We start from the raw sequence: 5,746 nt of genomic DNA, 5'->3' as shown, positions 1-5,746 counted from the left end.
TCTCCTGGTTGTAGCTTTTCCAGGATACTGGGAAGACTGTTTATGTTGTGGATTAGGACTTCTAGTGTTGTTCCTAGCTTTTCTGTAATGAATTTTATTCCCATTACAAAAAAAGATGATCCAACAGAATGTGAAAATGATTGAAATATTATTGAATGTGAAAATATTACCAATATCACACACAAGCAAAATCTTGCTGAAGAGTATCCAAAAGCAACTGGAACAGTACATCAACAGAGAACTACCAGAAATACAAGCTGGGTTTAGAAGAGGCCGTGGCACTAGGGACCTCATTGCCAATGTCAGATGAATCTTGGCCAAAAGTAGTGATTACCAGAGGAATGTCTATCTGTGTTTCACTGACTTTGCAAAGGCATTTGACAGTGCGGAGCACAGCAAATTGTGGCTAATTGAGAAGAATGGGAATTCCAGAACACCTGATTGTGCTTGTGTGAAACCTATACTTGGAACAGGAGGTTATTTGAACAGAGCAAGGAGACACAGCATGATTCAAAATCAGAAAAGGAATGTGTCAGGGATGTGTCCTCTCTCCATACCTTTTGAATCTGTATGCAGAACAGATCATTCAAGAGGCATGACTTTTTGAGGAAGAATGTGGCATCAGGATTGGAGGAAGACTCATCAACCACCTGTGTTATGCACAAGACAACCTTACTTGCTGAAACTGAGGAAGGGCTGAAACATCTTCTGCAAAGGGTCAAGGACTGTAATTTGCAATTTGGATTAAAGCTCAACATCAAGAAAATAAAGATTCTCACCACTGGGCCAATCGGCAGCATTGTGATAGATGGATATCAGATTGAGATTATTAAAAATTTCAGCCTTTTTGGTTCCACACTTCTGACTTTTGAGTCAGAAACTCAAAAGACAATTTGCATTAGGGAAATCCACTGTCAGGGATTTCTCCAAAGTGCTGAAGAGCATGGATGTCAGTCTAGAGACTAAGGTGTGCCTGACCCAGGCCATAGTCACTTACTTGCTATGCATCAGAGAGCTGGACAGTGACAAAGAATGACAGAAGAAGAATTGATGCCTTTGAGTTGTGATGTTGGAGAAGAGTTTTGAATATACCATGGACTGCCAGAAGAACTGACAAATCTGTCCTTGAGAGGGTAAAACCAACCTGCTCCTTGGAGGCAGGGATTTTGAGATTCCATCTCACATTCTTTGGTCATGTAGTCAAGAGGGGCCAGTCTTTGGAGAAAAATATCATGCTTAGAAGGTGGAGGGACAACGCAGGAGAGGAAGACCCTAGATGAAATGGATTAACACAATAACTGGGGTGATGAGTGTAGGTGTGTCAGAGACAGTGAGATTGGGTCAGGATAGAGCAGGGTTCAGAGCTTCTATGCATAGGATCACTGAGTCGAAGCAACTCAGTGGCACATAACAACAATTAGTTTCAGATTAGATTTTTGTTAAAAGAATTCTTTATCAGTAATTGGAAAAGAATTAGGAAGGTTAACACAAAACTGGTTCCTATGGGATAGAGGTTAAAGATGTCCTAAATGTCCATCTTTTCTAAACGGCTGTACCATTCCATCATCTTGAACATCAACTGTTCCTCTTCCCTCAATATTCTCCCTCCTTTGTTCTTAGGTTTTGTAATTCATGGCAGCGTCTCACAGAACTCACAATCAGCCAAGTGGCTCACACAATTGTACTAAAAAAAACTCCAAACCACCAAAAACCCAAAATAAAATCTCACATAGTTGTGGAAGCTTGCCAATCCCAATTCTGTGGGCCCAACTTCATTCAGACTGGAGGACTGTCTCAATTCAGGTGTCTACAGGGACAGATCATTTATCTCTAAGCAGTCATAATCTCAAATCCCAGTGGTTAGGCCGCACTGAGCTGGATCCTGAGGGGGGAAAAAAGGATGAACTTTGCCCGAGCATTTTTATATGCAGTGGTATATGTTGGCTTTAGACTATATCCCTAAGGGAAATCAGAATGATGACTTAAATAATATTGTCTAATAAGGTAGGAAATCAAGTTACATACCAGTTCCATCTCTTCTTACAAACACAACAAAAACTCATTCCAAAATGTAATCATAATCATAATTCCAAAGGTGAGGATTTACAGTATAGTATAGAATGGAGGACAATAACTAGAAAGATCATATTAAGTAGTTCACTACCCACAAGAATGTTCATAGGTCACATTGCTTGATATTAAGCATATAGTTTCAGGTTGTCCTACTGTTGTTGTGATGTGCCATCAAATTGGAACTGACTCACAGCTGATCCTTCAGTGGGTTTTTAGAGGCTGTAAATTGCACTGGAGGAGCAGTTGGTGGATTCAGACTGCACGCCTTAGGGCTGGCAGTGCAAGTCCTTACCTACCACTAGGCCACCAGAACTCCTTTGCCCTGCTATTGTTATGTGCCATCAAATTGACGAATCATAGTGACTGTCTTGGACATACCTGAGTCCATTGCAACAATCTCTATGTCAATTCATCTCATTCAGGGCCTTTTCTGACACTGACTTTCTACCCTTCCAAGTATGATGTCCTTCTCCAAGGACTGGCTTCTCTTAACAAAATGCCCAATGTATGTAAGATGGAGTTACAAAATATTTGCCTCCAAGGAGTAACCTCATTTCACCCTCCCCAGGACAGATATCTTGTTCTCTTCACTATCCATAGTATGTTCAGTACTCTTTTCCAGCACCGCAGCTCAAAGCCATCAGTTCTCCTCTTGTCATCCTTAGTCATTATACAGCTTGCAGATGCACAGTAAGCAATTGAGAAGACCATAGCTTGGATCAAGTGCATCTTAGTCTTTAGTCTGACACCATTGCTATTTAGCACTCTGGTAAGGTCCTTGACAGCAGATTTTGCCAATGCAACTCATCTTTTGATTTCCTGAATGCAGGTGCCAAGGGTGTTCATTATGGAGCTGAAGAAGAGGAAATCATTAACAACTTAAGTCTTTTCTCTCTTTTGATCCTGCCTATTAATGATGCTCATTTTGGTCTCTTGATTAAGGTGTTAATGCCTTTCATACTCTCTCCATTGAGAAGGGTAATTTCCCATTACTGCTTGTAAGTAATCTATGAATATATTTCTCAGCATCTTTTCATCTAACAATTTAAGCACTTTTTGTGATCGGCATGAAAATAATTAGTTTATGATTGAGAAAAAAATTGTCATTTCTGACTACACTATTCTGCATGTATTAGTTGATATTCTGTAAAGAGATGTTTCTTTACAAAGAAAGGTTTCTTTAGAAAACTATCAATCTTTTGTTGGATGTAGTGATTTACTTTCAATTTTGTTTAAAGCTGTTCTCATTTCAGTGACGTCAGGTTGGTTTCAGTGACTCACAGCTGGTTCTCCACAGAGTTTGCAGGGCTGTAAATCACACCAGACGAGATTGCTCATCTTTCTCCCTGTTGACAAATTCAAATTGCCAAAGGGTTGAGACCTTTTCCTTCTTTTTTTTAAGACAAAGTTTATATTTCTAAGCATTACAAGTCAGCATTTCTCTTAATATAAACATTCAGAATTGCCTTGACTAAAACACTCTATTACAAACATGAATCAAATGTATATTCACCTCACTCTTGATTTGAGGTCATCCAAATATTAGCAGACAACTGACTTTACTAATGAAACTTCTATTTCTTGAAAATAATTTATCAATCCACATTTAAAAATACTTGTTTTTCTCCCTTTAAATTTTAAGGTATAGATAAATTATTTCTAATGTCAAAAATCAGGTGTGGTTCTAAACTAATTCCCACTTAAAATTGTTGAGCTTTAAATATTTGGCTTCCCAAAAGTCAAAAGTTCCAACCTAATGAGTGCTCTGTTTTTGTTTTTTGTTGGTTTTTTTTTTTTTTACCAAAACAAATCTTTAGTTTTGTGTAACTGTATAAATATGATCCAGTGTGTCTACCACTAGGTTTTCAGAAAGAAACTGGCTATAAATAATCAAACTACATCTGCTCACAGGCATATAAGGACTCCTTAGATGTCTCATCAGAACCTCTAATTACAGACCACTCACAGTAGGACATTTTTAATATTAAGTATTTCATGATTTTAAGCTATTGAATCTTTTGCACATGCATGTTGCACTTTCTGGCTGATAATGTGGGGAATTACGCAGCATTACACGGTGAAGCTTGGTTGCATCCATCTCTTTAAATGGCATCAATATCAACATTACCATCTTTATTATCAGACTAAACAGCTTCTAATTTGGGTCCACTGGCAGTCTTTGAATACGTCACCTGAATATTCTCATCTTCATCTTCACCACCAGAAGATTCTTCCTCTGCCTCCTCTTTCAACCATTTTGTAAATTATTCTGCTTTGAAATTATCTCATTGGCAAGTTCTTTTGAGACATATTTCTTAGAAGCCTTCTCCGACCAGCTGATGATGACCTCCTCTTCCAGAAGGTCTGTGTCGTACATCTCCTTCAGGACGTGTGGGATCTTGGAGAGGAGCTGCACCTGATGCATTGCTACCACACACTCTAAACCATGAAGAAGCCACCACAGAGCTGTTTAGTTGTGACAAAATCATAAAATATAGAGTCTATCTTTCTTGATTTGTTCCCTGATCTTCTTACTAAAAAGAACTGCAGTCTAAATGAGAGGGCCCATGGCTTTAACATCCAGCCTTTCTGCTTCTGCAACAAACTCTTTCTCAGATGAATCAGTAATCCTCTCTTCCTTCTTTTTCTTAACAAAATTAAGCAAAATGTTGCCTCATTCCTCAGTAATCTGCTCCAAATCATCACTAACGGTTAGAACTTTTAGGTGGTCTGATTTCATCCATTCTGTGCCTCTGAGCTTCCTCGGTCGTCACTTCTCCCTAGTCATAATCATCATCTTCTTCCACAGCATGGGGAGTGATTTCATGTGGAAGTGGAGGTGGTGGTGTCTCACTGCTGGGCATGGAGCCCTTTTCCTTGCCCTTGCTGTTCTTTTTTGTTTCTTTCTTTGCTGTGCCTCTGTCACTATTCTCTACAAAGAAACAAAAGTTTAAGCTCATACATTTCCTCATCACCCATTGACTCAGTCACCCAGGAACTCATCTCATTGCCTTCAAGTTGGAACTGATTCCTAGCTGACTCAGTGCTTCCTACTGACTACACTGCCAGGCTTGTTGGGAATGCTGAAAATGATTTATGTCATAACACCTTACTTTGTAGAATCCAATAAATGTTATGGACTCAGAAAGCCACAATTTTGCCTGCAAGTCTAAGAAGCTTCACGGATCAAGGAAAACAGTTTAGTTCAGTGTTAAGAATGTAAGAACCCCCAATATTATGGGTTTTAAAACCAATGTTAAAACACAGGAGTTGCCCCATGCCATCACTGCCCATCCTCAGTTATTTAGGTTTTCCAAACATTTGCAAAAAAATTAGCTTCTGGGCAAGTTCAAGTTAAGTGCTGATATTAAAAGATCAGGCAGTGAAGATACATACCCAAGACATCACCTCTTCCTGAACTTCGGACAAACAAAAAGAAACCACCTGGGCTTTTTAAGCCAAAAGTTCAATGGCTGTTTTAAGTCTGTATAAAGACTTGTCTTGCTGGTAAGAGAACACTGGAATAGTTTAGACTTTGCTGTATTGTGACAAACAGTTTTGATCATCTGCCACAGAGTGTTGCTTGCATGAGAGCTCTGTTTCTTTCTTTTTTTAAAAATTTTTTTTTTTTGGGAAAAACATATTGGGGGTGCAAGGAGGTGAGGGTTGGGGG

At 39.0% G+C, this 5,746-nt stretch overlaps 1 pseudogene; it reads right to left on the bottom strand.

Moving 5' to 3' along the window:
- Window positions 1-4,175: 4,175 nt before the first annotated feature.
- LOC102850446 lies at window positions 4,176-5,045 on the bottom strand (annotated as a pseudogene).
- Window positions 5,046-5,746: the final 701 nt, after the last annotated feature.

Source organism: Elephantulus edwardii, unplaced genomic scaffold (assembly GCF_000299155.1).
Source record: "Elephantulus edwardii isolate Elephantulus edwardi_28Jun2011 unplaced genomic scaffold, EleEdw1.0 scaffold00067, whole genome shotgun sequence".
Lineage (NCBI taxonomy): Eukaryota > Metazoa > Chordata > Mammalia > Macroscelidea > Macroscelididae > Elephantulus > Elephantulus edwardii.
The sequence above is the reverse complement of the archived record's forward strand: the minus strand, read 5'-3'. Positions and strand labels throughout refer to the sequence as shown.